Source organism: Phyllostomus discolor, chromosome 1, assembly GCF_004126475.2.
Source record: "Phyllostomus discolor isolate MPI-MPIP mPhyDis1 chromosome 1, mPhyDis1.pri.v3, whole genome shotgun sequence".
NCBI lineage: Eukaryota > Metazoa > Chordata > Mammalia > Chiroptera > Phyllostomidae > Phyllostomus > Phyllostomus discolor.
The window spans coordinates 188,467,399-188,491,985 of record NC_040903.2 but is presented as its reverse complement, the minus strand read 5'-3'; the positions used below and the strand labels follow the sequence as shown (position 1 = coordinate 188,491,985).

The 24,587-nt window shown below is 38.4% G+C and overlaps 1 protein-coding gene across 2 annotated transcripts in view; it reads left to right on the top strand.

The window, feature by feature from the left end:
* Window positions 1-631: 631 nt before the first annotated feature.
* WDR89 (WD repeat domain 89) overlaps window positions 632-24,587 on the top strand; it is a 32,371-nt gene continuing 8,415 nt past the window's right edge. Inside the window, exon 1 of one of the 2 annotated variants that reach the window (XM_028508077.2) lies at window positions 632-722. The gene's annotated coding sequence lies outside the window, so the exon portion shown is untranslated. Of the gene's footprint in view, window positions 723-12,523; window positions 12,536-24,587 lie in introns of those variants that run through there. The other variant, XM_036010853.1, reaches the window with a different exon arrangement.

Here is a 24,587-nt window from a genome sequence, read left to right as displayed (position 1 = left end):
AACCACCCACACATTGATGTTTCTCTCCCTTTTCTCCCTCCCTTCCCTTCTCTCTAAAAATAAATAAAATTTAAAAGGAAACCACCACACTTAAATACAGGACTTGCGCCTTCGGGACTACGCAAATCAGAGTTACATTGGGGCGGAAAACAATGACACAGACACGCCACAGAAGGAGTAAAAGACCGGTTCCTTTGGGTCATATTTAGAAGTTATGAGCACATGTGGGTGTTTCAGTGCCCAATTCTTATTCTCTCCCCAAGACTGGATCGGTGGAAGTTCTAACATCCAAAACGCTGAAAGGAACTCACGTTGCACAGTGTCAACGGAAGAACCCTGTCTCCAGAGGAAGAGGCGGAACTTGCTTAATTCTTGTCCTTTATTGGTCACGCATTCAGGAGGCTCAACCCTTTTATCACAACCAATGAGTCTTTGAAATTTCCGTTAACGTAATGTAAGGGGCGGTGTGGCGCGGCTTTGTACGTAAACGGCTCTACACAGGCGCAGAGAAGTCAGTTTCCCGCAATTCCTCGAGCCTCCCGCCCCGCCTCTTTCGCTTCCCCTGGGCTATAGCCCGCTTCAGTGTTGCTGACCAATCATCTTCATTTTCCTTTACACGAATACCCAATCAGAGAGGGAGAGGGGAGGAGTTCCGGTCGTCTACTCTGCGCCGCGACAGAGCTCGTGTTCTCTCCCGCGCCAGTTGTGGGGTTATAGCGGAGGTACTTTTCCTAGGGTCGGGCTGGGCGAGGGCCTGGGCTGGCCAGGTCTCTCGACGGGCGGCGGCAGTACGGGTGGAGTCTGGAAAGCTGGAGTTGCTGAGCCTCTGGCCCTGAGCTTAATGGGGAGGAGCCGGGAAGAGGGACCACGCGTTGTGGTTTCTGATCCACGGTCTTAGCCTTGGTCAAACCCGCACAGTCGTAGTCCGAGGGTCGCCGCCGCCCCCAGCACTTCCTTTGGGTTATTTTAAATGAAAAGTGTAGTGTCCTTCGCCAGGTGTTGCAGGAAAAGTAAGCCAGGACCTTGTTTTCCCCTGCTCTTCCCTCCGTCCCTAGCATTCTTTGCGACCCACCCCGAGTTTGTTAATTTTCGAAGTCAGAAAGCACGTTGTCAGTTGAGAAATCGCGTAGTAGTACGAACTAGGAGACCAGCCTCTATCTTAAGCACTGTACGTGTGTTATCTCATTTAATCCACATAACAAAGGAAGTGCTTGATAGAGTCATTTTCTCGCGAAGAAACTCCTGTTAAATTACTAGTCCGCGTGTCTCTTCAGTTTGTCTTTGACAATTTAAATTGAATGTGGCGTTCGATTTCCAAGGACGTAAAATTAAGATGTGGTATTCCTTGTAAAGTGTTGCTCTTGCTTCCTAACTTGAAATAATTTCAGAATACCGCGCACCTGCAAGTAAAGCAATTGTTGTTATCGAGGTAGAATGATCTAGGAGACGTCGAAGTAGGAGCCACTTACTAAGCTTTGGGGCAGTCAGCATCTTTGCCTCAACTTCTTCAAGTGCTGAATTGAAATCAGTACCAATCTTGTTTATTTCCTAGACGTACGAGGATCAAATAAGATAATGGGTCTAAAATATAAATCACTGATGTTAAGTACATACGACTGTTTCTGCTTTTTAAAATCTTTCCTGTAGAGGCTAGACTATCATTTGAACCTAGTACCTAGAATATATAATAGTGGAGGGAACATGCAGCCTAGTGTCCCTTAAGCCTGTATGTCCCACTTACTATATTTTGCTGTGTATAATACATACTTTTTGGCTCAAATTTTTGATGGAAAAATGAGGATGCCTATTATACATGGGTAGTGCTAATTCAGTATCTATATGTCTTTAATTCTTTCAAGTTTATGCGTTAAAAGTCTGACTCTAGAGAGCAATAATGAAATCTGTATGCATAGCAATACCCTAGAATACAATAATCAATTTTGTTTCTAAATGTAAATAAATAATTGAATTTAAAATGAATTAAAAATTAAAATGAAAGATTCTTCCCCCAAAAGTTTGGGCCAAAATCATGGGTGTGCAGTATACATGGAGTGCTTTGTACATGGCAAAATACAATACCTACTTGGTCACCTAGGGCTTAGGACAGGATCCCTTGTACATGCAAAAGTCTTGTCTGTCTGCTTTATATTCTTACGTTAGGCAGTTGTAAGTAACATGAAGAAAAAGTAGATCAGCCCACATAGCTGCTTTTGTGAATTCTTTTCTCCCACCTTGTATTGTTATCTATTCAGTTTTTGAGTTGTACCTTAGTTTTAACCTAAAATCATGACTTTTTCCCTGCAACTTCTATTACTGGTTACAAATATGAAGATCATGCTTATTTTCCTTTTCCCAATAATGCTTTAATGCACTACTTTTTTCATGATTTCTACATAGTTAAGATATTTTCATTTACTTGATATCAAAGGTCATAATTGAAAAGGAGAATTTCTATATTTATGAACTGGAATGCTATTTATATTAATGTAGTTTAGTGCTTTAGGGCCAGTTGTGTGCAAAGCACTGCTTAGCTGTTGAGAGGGTGTACAGTTGAAACCCACATTTAAGAAGCGTGAACTCAATATGGGAACTGTTCAAACCCACTTTCAAGAAACATAAACTCAGATAATGGGGATTTAAGGTAGCCATTTAAGCAAACACAAACTCTATTTCATTGCCCCTAAGGCTAGACTGCACTATGCTTCCTGGAGAACTGGACATTTCCTTAAGATGAATATAATCATTTGTTGCTCTCTCATGTTTGGCTGGAATGCATAATTCTCAAGAGACAGGATCTGATGAATTGAGTTTGTTACCATCCACTCATTAGAATAAGATAATATATAAAATAACCCAGCTCCCAGTAGGCATTCAGTATAATAACTATTTGGTGAAGGTCTATGCTTTTTGCATGGAGTTGGAAGGGGAAAGGGCAAACAGAAGCACATGTGGGACATTTCTGTGGTTCAGGCCTACATTACTTATTCTCTTGTCACATAGCCACACCTAGCTTGTTTGTTTGTTTTTTAATTCTCACTGTGGGATATATTTACTAATTTTAGATATAGGAAGGGGGAGAGACAGAAACATTGACACGTTGCCTCCCATATGTGCCCTGACTGGGAATTGATCTAGTCAGTTTGCAGTTTTTGGTTTGCAGTCTGGCATTCAATCCACGGAGCCACACCAGCCAGGTCCAGTGAGTTTCTTGAGCATCCTGATCACCAGTGTTTTGAACTTTGCATCTGATAGATTGCTTATCTCCATTTTGTTTAGTTCTTTTTTTGGAGTTTTGTTCTGTCATTTGGGCCACATTTCTTTGTCTACTCGTTTTGGCAACCTCCCTGTGTTTGTTTCTGTGTACTAGATAGAGCTGCTCTGCCTCCCTGTCATAGTAGTGTGGACTGTTGTAGGAAAGGCAACTGTAAATTGTGTGGAGCAGACCCTTAGGTAATTGCCAGGGCAGGGCAACCCACTTTCCCGCTTTGTGGCTCAGTGTGGGGTAGGAGGCGTGAAGAGGCGACAGTGCCTCTGCCTGGCTTCTGGAGGTTTGCCCAGCACTCATCCTTTTTCTAGTCACTTTACTTCCTTCCACATACAACTGGTACCTTTCCAGCTGTAGCTTTGGTGCTCAATCTCAGAGAAGGTGGGTCTGTGTAAATTCTGAGTCGCTGTGGCCTTTTTAAGAGGAGTCTTCTGTAAATCAGGCAGCTTCTTCCACTGCTCTAACCCCCACTGGTTTTTACAGCCAGAAGTTGTGGGGATTTGTCTTCCCTGCACTGGAATCCTGGGCTGTGTGGTCTAGCCTGGGGCTGGGTTCCCTTGCTCCCCATGTTCCTTCCTGATTTTTATCCACCACACATGAATGTGGGACCACCCATTCAGCCCACTCTCTGTGCCACACTGCATCTCTGTGCTTTCCCCCCCAACCCCCCTCCACATCTCCACCCCTCCTACCCATCTGAATGAATGTGGCTTTAAATCCTTGGTTGTTGGACTTCCATACAGCTGGATTTTCTGATAGTTCTGGGTGATACTTGTTTTGAAGTCTAGTTGTAATTTTCCTGTAGTTGTGCAGGGAGGTGAAGCATGTTTACCTATGCCTCCATCCTGACCACAGAAAATAATTGATTTTTTTTAATTCTTGAAAAAAAGTATTTACTATTATTTACTATTTACTATAAAAAAAGTATTTACATTTTAGGGTCACATTATATCACATCTTAAACATTGGAAATTGGATTCACTTAGCTTTAATAAATGCAGGTTTTTCTTGGGCTCCACTGATTTAACTGGGTTATTTCAGCTAAATAAATTGTACATGATACAATGATGAGATTTTCAGCAGTATTCTTAATGTTTTAAAGATAAGAAAACTTCCTTATGTGTTCTATACTTTCCAAATTTTCTGGGCTAAATATTAATTGTTATGATACAATTTGAGAAGTATAAAGCATAAAATTGCTGGCAACATATCATAGAAAGAGCACTTGGAATCAGAGGGTTGCTATCTAGACCATGCAAAGTATTTAGCTTTCCCTAGCTTTAGTTTACTTATTTGTAAAATAAGAATAATAGTACACGCTCTCTTTAACTCTCAGAGTTGTGAAAATCAGATGAAATGACAAATACTGTAGTCCTTTGCAATATGTAATTCATAAAATAAAGTTATATTAAGTATCTATTGTACCTTAAAAGGGTTCAAATTTAGCATTAATTCTGTTGCGGACTCCACTAGTTAATGTGATTTTTTTTTTAAAGCTTTACTACAGTTGTTTGCTTCTTCATAAATTGACTGGATCAAAGAGTGATAAAAATCTTCTATCAAATGTTTTTTAAATATGTTTATTGATTTTAGAGAGAGGAAGGGGGGAGAGAAAAACATTGATATAAGAGAGAAACATCTTTTAAGTTAATATTAGTGTTAAGTAATATTAGTCTCCAAATTTCGTTTTTGCTTTTCTAACGATGGATTTCATATGAAAATTAAAAGAAACCTCTTTTTCCAAAGACTAATGTTTGGTGTGCTATTATAATGAAAACGATTTTTCCTGATAATTTAGCTTAGTATGTTTATTACAACTGTTAAGATATTTCTTGTACATGTTCCTTTGTGTTAGTATGTATACTGAGATAAGTGACTATCTCCATTCTTATGGCCATTCATCCTGATCATTACTTTTTACTGGCTTTTGAAAAAAGAATTTCATCATTTCTTGAATTGCCGCAGATCCAGTGGTTAAGAACAGATTCTTAACTAAACTGCCTAAATTGAGTATTGGCTCTAATTACAAGCTTTGTGATCTTGAGCTGGTTATGTTTAACCATTGTGTGCTTCAATTTCCCATTTGTGAAATAAGATAATTATAAGTACTTCATAGGATGTTATGAGAGTTAAATAAGTATTTGTGAAGTGTTAAAACAGTGCCTGACAAACACTGTTTTAAATAAATTCTTTCCTCATTGATTTTATTCAGTATCATTCATCAAGTATTAATGTGAAATAATAGCTAGAAGAGAAAAAGCTGCAGGTGATGACTTATATTTTAAGTTTATTTTATCTCATAGCTGATATTATTTTAAATCTTTAAGTCTGTATATGCTTGACACAGGCCACCAAAATTTGCAGTGGACTTGACATCATTGGTATTGCCATCATCTTAAAATTTTTTTCTTAATGTTAAGACTTTCCTCATGAATATGGTTTAAATACTTTAACTCTGTATTGCTTGTTTTTTTTGTTTTTTTTTTTTTAAGATTTTATTTATTTATTTTCAGAGAGGGAAGGGGGGGAGATAGAGAGAAACATCAATGTGCAGTTGCTGCGGGTCATGGCCTGCAACCCAGGCATATACCTTGACTGGGAATTGAACCTGCGACACTTTGGTTCGCAGCCTGTGCTCAATCCACTGACCTACGCCAGCCAGGGCTTATTGTTTGGTTTTTTGATTAATGATGATTCTGCAATGTTAGTGGAAATAAGAATTATAACAGCATTTTACATTGGAATGGCCATTTTAAAAAACTTTGTAAAATATGTCCTTTATATCATTTGAGAGTCAGTGTAAGAGCATTTAACAGTGTGTGCTCTTCAGTCATGTTTGAGTTCTAGTTCCTACTATGCATTTGTGAGACATACAACCTTTGGCAAATCACACACCTTTTCTAAGCCTCCCTTTTCTAATTATAAAATGCGGGAAGTAAATGTACTTACTTTATAGGGCTGTCCAGAATGTTAAATGAGATATGGTGCATATAAAATAAAGCCTTTAGAACAGTGCCTGGCATATAGCAAAATTTCAGTATATCTTATCTTAGTTACTGTTACATCATTGGTGCACACAAAAGAGCCAATAAATAGAAAAAGGGGAAATGTGAGGAAGCCAAGATTCAAATTGGATCTGAGATTTATTGTAGGTCATGTGCAAAGAAAAAAAAGTAAGCTTCTTCACTTCTAGTGTTGATCTTTCTCTTTAAAAACACTACTTCCTTTTTTCTAGTAACACCTCTTCAGCTTACACATATTCACTAGGTTCATCCCAGACACAGGTTCCTTCGTTTCCCATTATGTTTCCATTTCTTGGCTATCTTTGTTAGAGTACACATTTTATCCTTGGTTCTGATTCTGTCCAAGCCCTTCCCTTTCTTCTTGAATCCTTCCTTTAGCCCCTGTATCACTGACCTAAAGTTGTTAGCATGCATCACAGGCATCTCTTTTCAGAAGAATAGATATTGAAGCTAAACTTTTATAGTGAGTTTTCAAAGTTGTGATTTTATACATACATACACATACATATTTTTTTTAAAGATTTTATTTTTATTTTTTATTTTTAGGGAGGGGAGGGAGGGAGGGAGAGAGAGAGACATACAACCTTTGGCAAATCACACACCTTTACTAAGCCTCCCTTTTCTAATTATAAAATGCGGGAAGTAAATGTACTTACTTTATAGGGCTGTCCAGAATGTTAAATGAGATATGGTGCATATAAAATAAAGAGGGGGAGAGGGAGAGGGAGATCAATGTGCGGTTGCTGGGGGTTATGGCCTGCAACCCAGGAATGTACCCTGGCTGGGAATCGAACCTGGGATACTTTGGTTCCCAGCCCGCGCTCAATCCACTGAGCTACGTCAGCCAGGGTCACATACATATTTTTAAAAGATTTTATTTACTTATTTTTGGAGAGAGGGGAAGGGAGGGAAAGAGGGAAACATAAGTGTATGGTTGCCTCTCGTGTGCCCCTTTCAGGGGACTGGCCTGCAACCCAGGCATGTGCCCCAACTGGGAATCAAACCTTTGGATCACAGGCCGGCAGTCAATCCACTGAGCCACACCAGCCAGGGCTAAGTTATGATTTTTATCGGCCTGTTATTAATTTGTATTTAATATAGCACTAAATTCTTTTTATGAAACTATTTTATTCTCTCCAAACTTTTCCCTTTTTTTTCTGAGAATGTGAAATCAAATTGAAGTTTTTCTTAGAAACTAAGAAAGGAGTTTGAGAATCAACACAAATCCCCTGAGCCATTCCAAAAATAGGAAGAATACAATGTATGAATCATTGGGTTATTTTTGAAAATCTTGAATGATTAAATTGTGGATGTCTTTTTTTGGCATCAAAAATGTGGTTTATGTCATACAAGGGACATTATGCATTATTTGCAGGAAATTTTAGATACTGTGATCCTATAAAGTATTTTCTGAAGAAAGATAGATCATTTTGAACATATTTTTTACTTCTGGAATTTGTATATGTAGGACTAGTTCTGAAATTACATTCAAACCAGAAAGTGTTTATTGAATGCTTTCTGCAGATAGGGTGCTGTGTAATACAGTAAAGTGATGTTCCCAAGTCCTAACCCTTTTCTTAGCTTCCTCAGTTATGACTTCATGGTGTAACAAACCACTGGGTTCTATTGTTCTCTGTTCTGTTGCCCACCACCAATAAGAACCATGACTTCCAATGCTAGAGTCTTATGAAAAGGAAAGGAACTATTTAAAAAGTTATACACTCTCAGAATAATGGTGGAATTCTGCCGTTAAATCCCACTCCCTTTAGAAGCGAAAGAAACACCCACAAACACACAGTCCTGCCTCCCCTTGCCAAACGAGGCCAGTCAGAGGTACCACCTCTTAGGAAAAGAAGTAGAAGTCTGTAGCTTAGCTGGACAGAATCCTATCTGTCTGTGTTCTGGCTTCTTCCAGTCATCTGTGCTTGGCTCTGCTCCTGCTGTCAATCCAAAACTGTATCCTCATGGTGGGCCAGTGGGGGTCCTTTCTGCCTCCTTTCAAACCATGTGGCCAAGACCCTGCAAGACTCATACATCCTGCTTTTCTGCTCCTTTCTAAGCTGTGTGGTCAAAAGTGCGTGACTGCCCCACACTTGGGTATAAATCCCAGCACAGATCTTCCTCTATAACCCATTTCCAACTCCTGCCACACTGGGTTACATCTGCCCTTCTTATCTCCTGCTCTTCTCAGCTGCCAGAGTTAGTCTGGGCAGGCCTGGCCCTGTGATGTAGGAGCCAGTTCCAAGCCTCTCAAACAAGCCCCTCCAGCTTTATCACAAGTTAGAGTCAGGCCCATCTCCCTGGCACAGCTACTAAACATTACTTAAACACTGGCCAAGTTCTTCAGGTATGCAAAGTAACTCTCAATGGCCCTGCTCTGCTTTCCCTTTTCCCAGCCAGGTTAGTGGAGGGACTTCCCCATTTTGGGAACCTGGGCATTCCCTGTTTCGGTGGCACTTTCTATGACTAGGAGGTTGGAGTGAATTAACCTCAAAACTGTGGTTATGGATGTTTCATCAGTGTTGGTAGTAATCAATTTCTTATGTAGGAGCTTTGCTTCAGAAAAGGGATTTCTGCTTCTAAGGCTTCAAGTGTGTGTGTGTGTGTGTGTGTGTGTGTGTGTGTTTCTGTCTTGGACATTGTTTTGTAGTAGGTGTGGTTCCTTTGTATTTTTTCATCCTATATTGAATTTGTTTTGTATGTGTTTGTAAGTTTACACTCCATGCGAAATAGAATTTCATGAGGTAGGCCAGTAGTGGATTGATTTTAGAGAATAGAGAATTGGAGAACATGGCTCCTGTTCCTAAGAAGTTTATACCTGGCCCTGATCATGTAGCTCAGTTGTTCAGTGTCGTCCTGATAAGCCAAGGTTTTGGGTTCGACCTCTGGTCAGAGCACATACAAGAAAGCAACCAGTGAATGCATAAGTAAGTGGAACTATATATCAATATTTCTCTTTCTCCCTAAAAATCAATAATTTAAAAACAGAACTTTATGCTCTACAGTAGGGATAAACAAATATAAGTATTTAAAATATAACTAGATATAAATAACACTTCAATATATTTAGTATATGATATTACTGTATGAATTATAGATAATATTTTGGCATTCAAGGGAAGTAAAAACTAACTTTAGACTGGGTTAAGAAAGATTGTAGTGCTAGTAGCATTTGAGCTAGGTCTTGAAGCATTTTTAGGATCTAGATAATTCAAGAAAGTTATATAGGATTCTTGGAGAGAATATCCATCCTTTATGTAGTTCTCTTGTGAGAAAAATACTTCACCCATTAAAATATTGAAAAGTCTGGGGTTGCTGTAAAATAGTTTGTAATTCAAATGTTCAGGTATCTGCAGCCTATGCAGAAACAATACAATAATGTATATGATACTTCATAAAAATTAAGCATTTCGCTTAACTATTTTTTCACAAACTGTATTTGTGAAGTCATATATTGCTTTCATTTTCCATTTAGTGTCATGCTGAATGTCCGTGTTTTTTACAACATGAAAGTAGTTCCTGAGAACAAAATTTACATGATATTTCTCTTATGGGTAGTAACACTTTGTCCTATTTTTGCCATCATTGTCCAGGAATCGGTTAGATGTTAGATTAAATGTTTCCTGTTTTGCTCTGTGTCAGGCAAGTAGGTTTTACAGTTGCAGATAAGAGGTAATGAGGATAGTGTGCCCTCCTTGGGGCACACCCACTCAAATCTCCTTTTCAAGTGAATTTTCTAAGGGTCCCCATAAGACTTGCAACCAGTGGAGAAATGGGCAGCAGTAGCTGGTCCCCAGCTTACCCCATCAACCTATTTCTAAGGTCCCCTTTTCTCTGACTTTCCAGTGAGCTGCTAGCAGCACCACCTTGGCTCACTTTCCCATAACATTTCTAGAGAGCCAAAGCCGTGTCTCTTGTTACTTCTATGATAGGCCCTTCCTTGTTTCACTGTCCCCAGCTTTAATAAACATACTCTCAAAAAAAAAGAAAGAAAGAAAAACAGAAGAAGAGGAATTAAAACTGGAGGGTAATGGCAGAAGAAACGGTGAAGAGATAGATGTGAAGGGTGATTTTCAAGGTGGGATTTATAAGCTTAGTTGAATCTTGTTCCTTGCCTCCCTTTAATCAGTTGGTGACAGATTTTGAGCCTAGAAGATGAAAGTTTGTGCATTTAACAGAGATGAAGAATTCAGATATTTGAGTTATATTTTGGGTATATTTAATTTGAAGTTTTGGCAGCAAGTTTAGAGATAGGGATCTAGAGAGACATTAGAAATATGGGACTGGAATTTTGGAGAAAGGCCAGGACTGAGGTAATAAAATCTGTGAGTTAATAGAGGTAATAATTTGTGAGTTCACATAGAAGAAGAAAGGAAAAGAACAACTAAAAAAAATGCAATTCAGTTTCAATTATGGTTAATAGAAGAAATTTAAATAATTACTAAATTAAAGCATCTTTCTGTTTAGAAACTATGTAGTCCTGGATGATTTTTTGTGTTCTCTAATTTTTGGACCTGTTGCTAGGTGGCAGTAGTAATCAATGCCAAGGACAAGGCAAGCAATTTAAAGAGAGTTAAGCCTAAGCTGAGCATTTTTGTATGTTTAGTAAAGTTACAATTGGCAGTACATTATTTCTAGTCCTTTTCAACCTTTACATCAGGTCTATAAAGTATGAAAGCCTTTCTCTAAATATCAGATGTTTGCAGGATAGCTGAAGATTTAACACCTTTTGTTGGTTACTCCTTTGAGATCAGGTTCTTTCACTGTGTTCAGAAGGGAGGAAATGAGTTTAGAACTTACTAGCTTCTGATCTTCCACTGATATGGCACAAAGTGATTAAGAGAGCTGGTGTGTCCTATTCAATCTTTACATGAGTATAAAACTATAAATATTTATGTTTAAAGGTTTTACCACTGTTTTGATTCTGTTTCAGCAGATCCCTCTTGGATATTCACCTAATTTGGAGCATTAAATAGTAAATCTACTTCAAAATGTAAAAGAAAAATATATTTAGCTATCAACTTACAAATATTTATAAAATACTTTCTTATTGTATGAGATATGTTGACATTATAAGCTATCCAATATCTAGAAGCCTCATTCTGCCATTAATCTTATTTCAGTCATTGGTTATCAATGGAAATGCAATTATTAATATGTTAAAGTGACTTTCTGTTTTGTGACAATTTGGGGAAACATTTTCTTTTCTTTTTTTTTAATGTATTTTATTGATTATTCTATTACAGTTGTCCCATTTCCCCCCTTCTCTCCCCTGCACCCTGTACCCCCTCTCCCACCCACATTCCCCCCTTTAGTTCATGTCCATGTGTCATACTTATGAGTTCTTTAGCTTCTACATTTCCCATACTATTCTTGCCCTCCCCCTATCTATTTTCAACCTACATTCTATGCTACTTATTCTCTATACCTTTTCCCCCTCTCTCCTCCTCCCACCCCCCTGCTGCTAGCCCTCCATGTGATCTCCATTTCTGTGGTTCTGTTCCTGTTCTAGCTATTTGCTTCGTTTGCTTTTGTTTTAGGTGTGGTTGTTAATAACTGTGAGTTTGCTGTCTTTTTACTGTTCATATTTTTATCTTCTTTTCTTAGATAAATCCCTTTAACATTTCATAAAATAGGGGCTTGGAGATGATGAACTCCTTTAACTTGACCTTATCTGGGAAACACTTTGTCTGCCCTTCCATTGTAAAGGATAGCTTTGCTGGATAGAGTCATCTTGGATGCAGGTTCTTGCCTTTCGTGACTTGGAATACTTCTTTCCGGCCCCTTCTTGCCTGTAAGGTCTCTTTTAAGAAATCAGCTGACAGTCTGATGGGAACTCCTTTGTAGGTGACTGTCCCCTTATCTCTTGCTGCTTCTAGGATTCTCTCCCTCATTTTGACTTTGGCTAATGTAATTATGATGTGCCTTGGTGTGTTCCTCCTTGGGTCCAACTTCTTTGGGACTCTCAGAGCTTCCTGGACTTCTTGCAAGTCTATTTCTTTTGCAAGAATTGGGAAGTTCTCCTTTATTATTTGTTCAATAACTTTTCCACTTGTTGCTCTTCCTCTTCTCCTTCTGGTACCCCTATAATTCTGATGTTGGAATGTCTCAAGATGTCCTGGAGGTTCCTAAGCCTCTCATTTTTTTGAATTCTTATTTCTTCATTTTTTTCTGATTATATGTTTTTTTTTCTTCTTTCTGGTCTACTCCATTGATTTGAGACCCAGTTTTCTTTCCATCACTATTGGTTCCCTCTGTATTTTTCTTCATTTCACTTAGTGTATCCTTCATTTTTTCATCTAATTTGCGACCAAAATCAACCAGTTCTGTGAGCATCCTGATCACCAGTGCTTTCAACTGTGCATCTGATGGGTTGGCCATCTCTTGGTCACTTAAACATATTGGCTCTGGGTCTTTGATTTGTTCTTCCATTTGAGCCTTTTTTTGCAGGGGAGGGGGGTTCTGGTCACGCCTGTTATGTAGTGAGGGGTGGAGCCCTAGGTGTTCACCAGGGTGGGGAAACCCAGTCTCTGGGTTGTGATGCTGTTTGTATGTGGGAAAGGGACTTGAGAGGGAACAATGGCACTTGCTGTGCTCTCTGTCAGATTTCAGCCCCCTCTGCCGCTTCCCACAAGCAAATTGGGCCTTTCTGGTGCTGGTTCCTGGGTGTGTGGGTGGGCTTGTGTACATTGTAGGATCCTGTGGGTCTCTCCAATGAACTCTTCCGTGAGGCTGGGAGTCTCTCCCGGCACCTCAGTCTCCACAAGTATTTTCAATCAGTGCTTTTATGCTTTTTTTTCCCTGGTGCTGGGGCCCTGGGTTGCTCGGTCTGTCCTGCTGCCTGTTTTCACCTGGTTTATCTGTGCGTGAATGTATGACCGGGGACAGCCAGCTGCCTTGCGTGCCTCACTGGGCTGCCTGTTGCCTCCCCACGCCCGCGCCCAGATCTGCCAGTCACCGCTTTTTCCTGCAGTGACCCCTCTCCGCCAGCTGCCAACTGCGCCTCTCTTACCATTCTGGATGAGTGATTGTTGGGACTTCCGTGCAGTTCAATTTTCTGTCTGTTCTGGTTGCTTTTTTGTTGTCCTTAATTTTGGTTGTGTGAGGAGGCACAGTGTGTCCACCTACGCCAGAAGTTGTAGTTAAGATCTTGTATAAATTCTCTAATTCCACTAACCTTACTGATAGATGGATTTGTGCCAGAGCTTATAACTCTCATGATGCACCTGAACTGGTAATCCAGCCGTTATCCTTAGAAAATGGTGAAAGCTGTCTGGCAGAGATATAAGATTTTCTTTTGGTACCTTTGAGCTATATATGTTCTTCCTTCTGGTAAAATTGCACCAGACATTACAGCATTCCATTGGGTGTCTCCCTCCCATGAAGAAATATCCCTCACTCTAGTCTTTTACACTTTGTGACACTTTTGGTCTGGGCATTTCATGCTGACACTGGTTGAGTACTGCAGTAGCCCTCAGGGTAGATGGCACTCTCATGATGGAAGCCAGGTTGTTCTCTTTGCCTTTTTCTTTTTTCTCCTCCTTGAATTTCTTCCCAAATGATTCCTTAGCCCCATTGGTAGGCTTGGAAATGGGCCCAGCTCCCTGTAGAGTTCCCACAAAGCTGGCCACACCATAAGTCAAGGGCAAATTGGAGCTGTGGGAAGGAGCTGCAGCATATACTTCCCCTTCAGTTAGAGCCTGAAGCTGGAGGAGCTTGTTTAGCAAGTACTGTCATCTTTTACGTTAAGAAATTTTTCCTTAAGACAAGCAATTTCATCACAAATAGCATTTTCAAATACCATAGCTTTGGCGGCGGCTTTATACAGCTGCAGGTACTTGGGGAGCTTTTTCATCCTGGCCTTGTGGGACTGCAACCAGGCCAGGGGCCAGGGTTGTGGGGTGCTGGCATTGTTGGGTCTGCATGGAGGAACTGGTTCCTGAGGAATGTTCTCAAGGCATACAGCTGGGCCAGAAATCCCGTAGCTAAGCTGGAGCCTGGAGACTCCCTGCACTTTTCTACATCTGTCACTGAAGAAACCCACAAGGAAATTTTTTTCTAAATATTTCATTTATTTATTTCCAGATAGAGGGGAAGGGAGGGAAAAAGAGGGAGAGAGAAATGTCAGTGTGTGGTTGCCTCTTGTGTGCTCCCAACTGGAGACCTGGCCCGCAACCCAGGCATGTGCCCTGACTGGGAATTGAACCAGCTTCCTTTTGATTTGCAGGCAGGCACTCAATCCACTGAGCCACTTCAGCCAGGGCTCAAGGAAATTTTTAAAAGGAAGAAAGTCTTACATTTATTCTCATGTTTAAATTTCCAGTACTCTTTCCAATACTCTTTCCTACTGCCTGAATAACTAACATTTCTTGTTTTGCAGATCCACTGGCAGTAATTATTATCAGCTTTTGCTTGTATGATTGTTCTTTTTTATCCTGCTTTTTGAAAGATATTTTTGCTTGGTGCAGAGCTTCGTGTTGACGGGTTTTTCTTTCCTTTCAGTGCTTTAAAAATGCTACTCCTTTTATGCTAACTTGCATAGTTTTTCTTTACCTATTAGCAGTCACTCCCAGTTTCCCCCTTACATTCACCCTACTCCCTGCCTCTGGCAACCATTAATCTTTCTGTCGCTATAGATTTGCTTATTCTAGACATTTTATATAAGTACAGTCATATAATGTGTGGTCTTCAGTGTGTAGCTTCTTTCACTTAGCATAATATTTTCAAGTTTCATCTATGTTACAGTATGTAACAATACTTTATACCCTTTTTATGGCAGAATTATATTGCATTATCTGGATATGCCTGGCACTGTATGGATTTTTTATCCACTTATTAGTAAAGAACTTAATTATTTTAATTTTTTTCTGTTATAAATAATGCTATTCTGAATGTTAATGAACAGATGTTTGCATTAGCATGCTTAACTTTATGAGAGTGCCAAACTGTTTTCCACAGAGATGCTTACATTTTACATTCCCACCAGCATTGTATAAGGTTCAAACTTCTTTACATTCTTAGAGAGCCAACGCTTGTTGTTTTGTTTTGGTTTAGTTTTTTAAAAATATTTTTTATTGCTCATGCTATTATAGTTGTCCCAGTTTTTCCCCACTTGCCCCCCTCTACCCAGTGGCCCCCCTTCACTCCAGCAGACCACTCCCCTTAGTTCATGTCTGTGGGTCATGCATATAAGTTCTTTGGCTACTCCATTTCCTCTACTGTTCTTAACATTCCTCTGTTTATTTTGTACCTAAAAAATAGGTATTTCTTAATTTGTACTTCTTAATTCCTGCACCTTTTCCCCCATTCTCTCCCTTTTTTCCCCTTCCCAAATGATAACCCTCCAGATGGTCTCTGTATCTATGACTCTGTTTCTGTTCTACTTGTTTGCTTAGTTTGTATTTTAGATTCAGTTGTTGATAGTTGTGAATTTTTTGTCATTTTAATGTTCATAACTTTGATCTTCTTTTTCTTAGATAAGTTCCTTTAACATTTCATATAATAAGGGCTTGGTGATGATGAACTCCTTTAGCTTTACCTTGTCTGAGAAGTACTTCATCTGCCCTTCCATTCTGAATGTCAGCTTTGTTGGATAGATTAATCTAGATTGTAGGTCCTTGCTTTTCATCACTTTGGATACTTCTTGCCAGTTCCTTCTAGCCCACAAAGTTTCTTTTGAGAAATCAGATGATGGTCTTATGGGAACTCCTTTGTAGGTAACTACTGGCTTTTCTTTTGCTGCTGTTAAGATTCTCTCTCTCTCTTTAACCTTTGATATTTTAATTACAATGTGTTTTGGTGTGGTCATCATAGCATCCATCTTGTTTGGGATTCTCTGTGCTTCCTGGACTTGGATGTCTGTTTCTTTCATCAAATTAGGGAAGTTTTCTTTCATTATTTTTTCAAATAAGTTTTCAATTTCTCACTCTTTCTCTTTTCTTTCTGGCACTCCTATGATTTGAATGTTGGTACTTTTGAAGATGTCCAAGAAGCTTCTTAGCCTATCCTCGCTTTTTTGGATTCTTTTTTCTTCTTGCTGTTCTGATTGAATGTTTTTTTTCTTCTTGCTGTTCCAAATCATTGATTTGATTCTCGGCTTCATCCCCTCCACTGTTTTTTTCCCTGTAAATTTAACCTTCATTTCTGCCTTGGTCTTTTTTATGCTGCTGAAGTACTCAGTGAGTTCCTTGAGCATCATAATAACCAGTGCTTTGACTCTGCATCTGGTAGATTGCTTATCTACATTTTGTTTAGTTCTTTTTCTGGAGTTTTGTTCTGTTCTTTTATCTGGGCCATATTTCTTTTTCTCCTCAATTTGGCAGCCTCCCTGTGTTTGTTTCTATGTATTAGGTACAGCTGCTTTGACACCCTGTTTTAGTAACATAGTCTATTGTAGAAAAATGTACCAGTAAGTTGGATGGGGCGGAGCTTTAGGTAATCACCAGGCTGGGGCAACCCATGTTGAAGCTCTGTGGCTCTATGTGGGGGGAGGGTTTGGACATGGGACAGTGTTTCTGCCTGGCTTCTGGAGTTTTGTCCGGGAGGAAGCTGTTTCCCAGCACTCACCCTGATGCCAGTCACTTCAGTTTCTCCCCCTATGCCATTGGAGCCCTTCTAGCTGTTGCCCTGATGCTGAAGCCCAGAGGGAGTGAGTCTGCAGAAGTCATAAGGCCTTTGCAGGCCTCCTGAGAATCCCACAGTTTTTTCTGCCGCCACAACCCCCACTGGTTTTTAGAACCAGAAATAATGGGTACTTATCTCCCTGGCACTGGAACCCTGGGCTATGTGGTCTGTTGTGGGGCTGGGACCCCTAGCTCCTGAGGTATCCTTCCCGACTTTTATCTACCACATGCAGGTGTGGGACCGCCTATCCTGTACCTTGGTACCTCTCCGCCCCTCCTATCCGTCTGAATTAATGTGGCTTCTTTAAGTCCTTGGTTGTTGGACTTCCATACAGCTCAATTTTCTAATGATTCTGGGTGATGTTTGTTTTGTACACTAGTTGTAATTTTTGCTGTGGTTTCCCAGGATGTGAGCCATGTTTACCTATACCTCCTTCTTAACCAGAAATCTTGGTTTAGTTTTTTAAAATAGCCAATTTGTAGTTGTTTTAAAGCCCATCATCTCAGTGATCTCTAGGTCTGTTCTGTTCATTGACTCATTTATTGACAATTTGTTGTTCTTCTTGCTAGAGTATCTCTTTCTCTCTCTCTCTCTTTTTTTTTAAATTGAACTCAGGACATGTGTGTAGAATAGTAGAGACCATGGTAAATGGACAGGGACACCTTTCTGCTTCTGGCAGACTGTTAATGTTGGATATTGAACAGTCTAATCACTAAGGGAGCTGATTTTGATTTTGTTGTTGCTATAGTTACCTTCAGTATACTACAGACTTGAAATTCCTCTGCTGTGGGCTGTTAATATCCTGTGCTTCATATTGGGCCTCAGATGCTAAAGGGTTTTTCTTATTTCTTCTCCACTGTCAATTTTTAGCAGGGCTTTGCTTCTCTGTACCAAATAGAGGATTTCTTGCCCCACTCTTCTTCCAACAGTAGACTTTGATGCTTTTTACTCACTGTGAGAATTGTGTTAGAGACAGGGTATCATTATCCTCCATGATGGTTTGTTGGTTTGTTTGTTTTGAAATGTATACATCTGTGCATAATCATCACCCATAGTTCTCTTTCCCAGTACATATCCCCGAAAAGATAACCAGTATTCTGATTTCTATCATAATAGATTTGTTTTGCCTATTCCTCAACTTCGTATAAATGAAATTACATAGTACTCTTTTGTGTCAGACTTCTGACACTAAACAATTCTGAAATTGGTCCATGTTGTTGCATGTACTAGTAGTATGTGTTTTTTTATTGCTGTGTAGAAGTCCATTGTAATAATATACCATAATTTATCAATACAGACTATTTAAATAATTGTCTAATTATCTAATTAATCATCTTGTGTTTATCCTGAAAGGTTGTAATTATTCAAAAATAACATGCCAGTGGCACATTTACCTTGTTGCTCAAGCCAGACACCTGAGGATCATCTTTGACACCTTTTCTCATAACCCACTTACAACCTAATGAGAATATTCTGTTTATTTCTTTTTCAAAATTGTGGCCTAAATCCAGCAATTTCTTCCCACTCTCCTGTCTCTTGCCCAGAATTTTGCACAAACCCCTTCACTATTTCACTCTTGTACTAAGGTTTCTCTTGGCAGCAGCCCAGGGACTGTCTTTATTACAGAGTCTACTCTCAACCCCCAGTGGCTTTTTTTCTAATTGCAAAATAAAATCTGAAGTTCTTACTATGTCCCACAAAGCTCTTACCTACCTCCAGCTTCCTCTTTAACCTTATTTTGTATACCACTTTCTTTCTCTGACTTAGCTTTAGCTTCTTGGGCCCACTTGTTTTTCTGTGCCCAGGAGGCTCTTAGTCCTTATATTCTAATACCTTGCCTCCTCCTTTCATTCTGGTCTTAGCTCAAATGTCAGCTCAAGGGAGAGGCTTTCCTTTAATGATCGAATCTAAAAGCTTCATTTTTCTTGCCTTACCCAATGTCATTTTTATAGCTTATTACTCACTATTTTCATTATTAAAATTAGTTGTTTGTGTATATATTTCTTTCAGTACCCCATGAGGGCAGACATTTTGCTTATATTTTTTGCTCAATCCAGTGTGTTCTAGGCCTATCGTATCAGCCATTTGAGACTTGTTTTTATTTGTTTGTTTTAAAGATTATATTTATTTATTTTTAGAGAGAGGGTAAAGGAGAGAGAGCAAGATGGAGAGAAACATTGATCAGTCACTTCCTGCATGTGCCCTGTATGGGGGGGACCTAACCTACAATCCAGACATGTCCCCTGACTGGGAGTTGAACTGGTGACTCTCTGCTTTGTGGGATGACACCCAACCAGCTGAGCCACACAGGTCAAGGCAAGACTTGTTTTTGAGTTATTGGGTAGGATAATTCTTAAGGAATTTTGAGTAGATTTAATGTTGATATTACTTACCAATTTCTAAGTATAGTATAATATTTAAGGGACTCTTTTCATAATTCTCTATCATTCTGTTATAGGCCATGGTTGTTTTTATCCTCGTCTTTTCTTTTTGCAGTTATTAAAGAGAGCATTTGCTTAATTTTTAAAAGGGTCTATTTAGAATTAAGAAGAATTGGTAGTAAACATACAGTACCAGTTCAAGAAGTGGGCTTTTCCACATTGTTACTAACTTTGAAATTAAGCTTCTGATGCTTGGGAAATTCGGTTTCTCTGTGTTTGGTTAATCAGCTAGTTCTGGAAAAGCAAAGGCAGATTATTGTTCTTGTTGAAAGGAGCTGGGTATTCATAGACTTAATGTAAAGGTTGATTTTTCTGTGAAAGATTTGTTTAAGAAAATGGACATCTTAGGATGTTATTGAAGAAAATGCCTTTATTTTTTTAAAAGATAACTCTGAATGTTATATTTGGCACCTAAAGGATAATCTCATACTGTATGAAAAGGTGTATGTGTCATTCCCTCAGACACCATTCCTTTTCCTTGGTAACAGTTTCCTGCACTTTAAAAATTGTGCTTTTTGTAAGAATTTTAGTGTATTTAATTCATGAAGTGCCATATGTTGCTGCAGCCAGTATCTTGAACATTCATGTGAATAAGAATAGCATATTCAGACTCACTAAGCAGTTTAATTTACAAAGACATTAAGTCTCAGTCATTAATGAATATGATATTTAAAATTACTTTGAAGTTGTAGCAGATGCCAGGTTAGCATACCCTCTATTAAATATTCAACACTTCCCCAGATTAAAACAAATGTGGTTTTTTGGCAAATTGTTTAAAAGCTGATTCTGTGTTAGTTTAAAACATATACACAAATTTCCCTAAATTTTTTATATAAAACTTTTGAGAGATGATCTGCTGAAGTTAAACTAATACATGCTTTTAATCCCGAGGTGGTGTTTCTTCTAGGACATACTTGTAGTGCATCTGAGTGACTCTTCCATTTCATTCTTCTCTGAAGTCTTAGTAAACAGAGTCCCAAGTTTCACCTATGCAGTTTTGCTTCAGATAAGCTGACATTAGTTATGTTTGATAAATAATAATCTTCTTTAATATTCAGTATAGAGCTTTTGTGGCTACCAGTAGATTTTTCAGGTTTGCCACTGACCTTGCCACCAGCACATAAAATTAGATATTAGCAGCTTCTGCTTCCAGGTACTCTGCTAATACATCCTACCTGCTCTCCCCTCTTTTTAAAAGTATGACATATGCTTCTTATACAGGTAGCATAATCTACCCCTAATTTTTAAAAATACTTATGTGCTTACTGTAGAGGTAGTATAGTGTAGAAATTAATATAATGGGTTCTAAAACAAGTATGATTGAGGTCAGAGACCAACTTTACTGGATTTTAGTTGTGCTTTTTTTTATCAGTTTAATGAACATAATAGTACTAATGGGGTTATTGTGAGGTTATATAATCATTATTAAACTTTTTAGCAATGTAGAAAAGTGTTAGAAAGAAGGAACACATTACCTGCACACATACTCTCTGTACTTGAAATGCATGCTATCGACATTGTTCCATAGACCTTTCTGTGCATATATGGAGGGCTGTCCAGAAAGTATCCATCCATGTAATGTGCAAAATAGAGGCATTTATTGAAGAAGATACAAGAAACATTGTACATAGGACAATGACACCTCAGCTCCTTCAAAGTAGGCACCTTAGGACCTCACACAGTTCTCCCAATCATCATCATTTGCCCTGTTGTATTTTCCTGAATCTCATCAATGGTCTGAAATCTTTTCTCTTTCAAAGTGATTTTAGTTTTGGGGAAAATCATAAGTCACAGGGAGCCAAATCTGTGCTGTATGTGGGCTGAGTCAACTGGGTGATTTGATGTTTCACCAACAAAACTCTGCATGAGACATGATGCATGAGTGGGTGCATTGTTGTGACAAATCTGCCAATCACCAGTTGCCTATAGCTATGGCCTACTGAATGATCCAAGTAGTTTCTGCAGAGGAATGTTCAGGCTTAATGCAAAATTCGATGCAGATTTGCTGCTCTACTCACTCAGTCATTTTGAATGTGACAGCCACCCAGCATACATGCTCGCTCAAGGGTGTCTACTGCCCCCGACTAGCACAGTGAAGTCGTCATTGTTCACTCATCCACTCTCCTTGGCTGCCAGGTTCAACACATTGATTTTGGAATCTTTTGAACTTTGAACCATGTGACTATTTTAGATATTAAAAAATATAAGTGTGTTTTAAAAATATAAAAAAAGTACTAGAAGGAGTTTCATATTAGGTTGTAAAATATTGGATCATTTCATTGGTTTTTTAATGTCTTTTTTTAAAGATTTTATTTATTTTTTAGAGAGAGGGAAAGAGAGGAAGAAAGGAAGGGACAGAAACACACCAATGTTCAAGAAAAACATTGATTGGTTGCCTCTCACATGCTCACAGCCCAGGCATGTGCCCTGACCTGGAATTGAACCAGTGACCTTTTGGTTCCGAGGCCAATTCTCAACCCACTGAGCCACACCAGCCAGGGCTGATGTCTTTAAAATCAGGAAATCCTACAGTTATTATTGAACATAGATTTTTATTGTCTTTGTGTATTCTTTTTTGAGAATTCCTTTGTGTATTCTATATGTATATTTATTTTGGAACAAAAACAACTAAAGTGGGGAGTGGGGGAGGATAGAAGTTCTAAAGGAAATAAAAGATTGAAGTCCCTCTTTTTAATATGCATGAAATTTGATTATTTAAAATATGTTCTCTAAATTTTCTTTGTAGAAACCTCTTATATTAAGTCAGTACTTGATGATATATACCCAAGGACTTTGATTATCTCTAATTAGAGTGGTTCTAACTGCATTAACAAAAACTCTGCTGCAAACTGACTTAAATAGTCAGAAAATGTGGAATCTCATAAACATGGGATAAAAGTTCTTTCCGTCAGTTGGATTGGGTCTACTTTAGCATTCCACATTTGAACAAATTGAAGTTGGATGGGAGAATACATGCATAGATTAATAAAAATGTTAGTTTTCTAACCAAATCACTGATTATAAGGGGTAGAATTACTGTGATTGGTTTAGGCTAATCAAGATCTGCCTTGGGAGCTGGGGTCAAGTCCTGAAATTATGTTCATGCCACATAGAGAAGGAGAAGGGGAATGAGTTGGACAGGTTCCATCACACTGTGCAGTAGAATTTCTTGGTTGCCCTTTAAAGAAAATGTGATGTATAATTGAACCCACTGTCTTTTGCTGAATGTAGTTGTTCATGCTAGATGATGGGTGCATGGGGGTTTCTTTTACTATTCTTTACTCTATGCAAGTTTCATAATAAAAAGTTTCAAAACAAGAAATAAAAGTGAGGCACAAGAAAATAAAGAGTGATGGTTGAACATAGCCTAGCATTTGTTGAACTCCAGTTGTGATTATTTTCTTGTCTGTGAGGCTCAATTATCCTAGCCTAATTTGATAAATGTGGTAGCATTATTATAGTTGAATTGTTAATTGCTATTGCAAAGTTACTAGAGCCCATTTCTAAATGACTTTTCTCATTAACCGTCTCCCTGCATTTGAGACATTTGCTGGACCTCTGCATTTCACAATCATCATAGGTAGTTTCTTAAAGTCAATGGGCAATATTCAGTTTTAGCTGTAGGGAATTAGGGTTTTTGGTCCTAGTCTAATAAATTGTCTTAATAATTAATATAATAGTATATGGTGTTCATGCTGTCAAATCTTTTGAGTATGTTGAACATTCATACTGAAAGATGAAATATGTCTCTTTTTTAACGATACTGCTCATTTCTGATTTTGTAAAATAATATGTGGAAGACTTTTGGTATTGTGCATTTTATAATCAGTAGTTTCTAAATAGGTGTAAAATATCAGTTATTTTCTTTTAATATTCGATTGTCCCTTGTTTACATGGGGAATAAAGCTACTTCCTCGCCCCCTTAGGAAATAATTTAAGCTAGGCTGTCCTTCAGATTTCATATTCAAACTTAGCCAGTTCAGGAATAAGAGCAATACTTAGTTACAGCAACATGTATTTAGGATGTGCCTTATATGAAGAAAGAACATTTTACTGGGTTTATTTTAATAGAAAATAAAATGAAATAACATTCTGATTGAACTTAAATATTATTAAGTCCAAAACCACAAGAGGAATTCATACTTTAGGGATTTGTTATTAAGTAATCAACTTTTAATTATGTTAAGGACAACTGTTCAGATAAGAGATTAGTTAGCATTTCCCATCTAATGTATTGCAAGATGACAGTTCATCAAGGAATCGAATATTCTCACTGCTTTGCAGCTTACTCTAAGCTGTGTGTTTTGGGATTTCTTTCTAAACATCTTACACCTGCATTATGTTCAGACATGAGAATTGTGTATCCCAGTAAGAACCACAGCACCAGCAGTGGCTCAGTGCCAGGGCACTGCTCGGGGATCTGCCATTTCTTGATCTGTATGAGGTTGATCAAGATGAGATATTAGTAATTTTTTTGCCTCCATTCTCAGAACAGTTAGGTACATATTTAAATTGGTTATTGCTTGCTCCATTCTCTAACTCAAAGATAAAGAATTTATTTTAGTGAAGAAAAATTCTTTTTAGCCATGCAAACTATCATAGCTTTATACTTCACTAAACTTCCCGTATCTGGACATTTTCTAATTGTTTCCTCTTAGTGTTGGACAGTAAGAGCTGTAGTGCTTCACCCAAGTATGATTAAGGAGGTAGTGGCAGTAATTCTCCTTTCTCTTTTCATTCCTTTCTTGTTTCTCTTTTAGATCATCTTCATTACTCTTTTTTTCTCCACCGTACTCTTTGCTTTGGTACCCTTTTCTCTCCATCTCTTTTTGCACCCTTTTTAATTTGTGTGTATGTGTGTATTAATATAAGAAAGGCTCTCTCCACATTCTCATCTCTAACTAGTCTTTCGAGATCTAGAATGCTAACTAAGCTTCCTTTCATGCATCTAACAAACAAGATAAAAGTTACAATTAATCTTGTTTGCTTTCAAGGTTTTTTTTAGATTGAACCATATGAAGTCATCAATATTGATTTGATTCACAGAAACATATTTAATACTTTCCTAAGTAGCCTCTAGCTGAAGGTAGGGTTTGGAAATTGGTAGTAGGAGAGTTTGATATTGCTGAGAAGTTTTGGTTTAGATAACTAGATAGATCAGAGTGTTGTCATGGTGTCAATACCTTTGACCAAAATGGCAAAAAATTGGTTTACTTTTTTTTCCTTTCCTTAGGG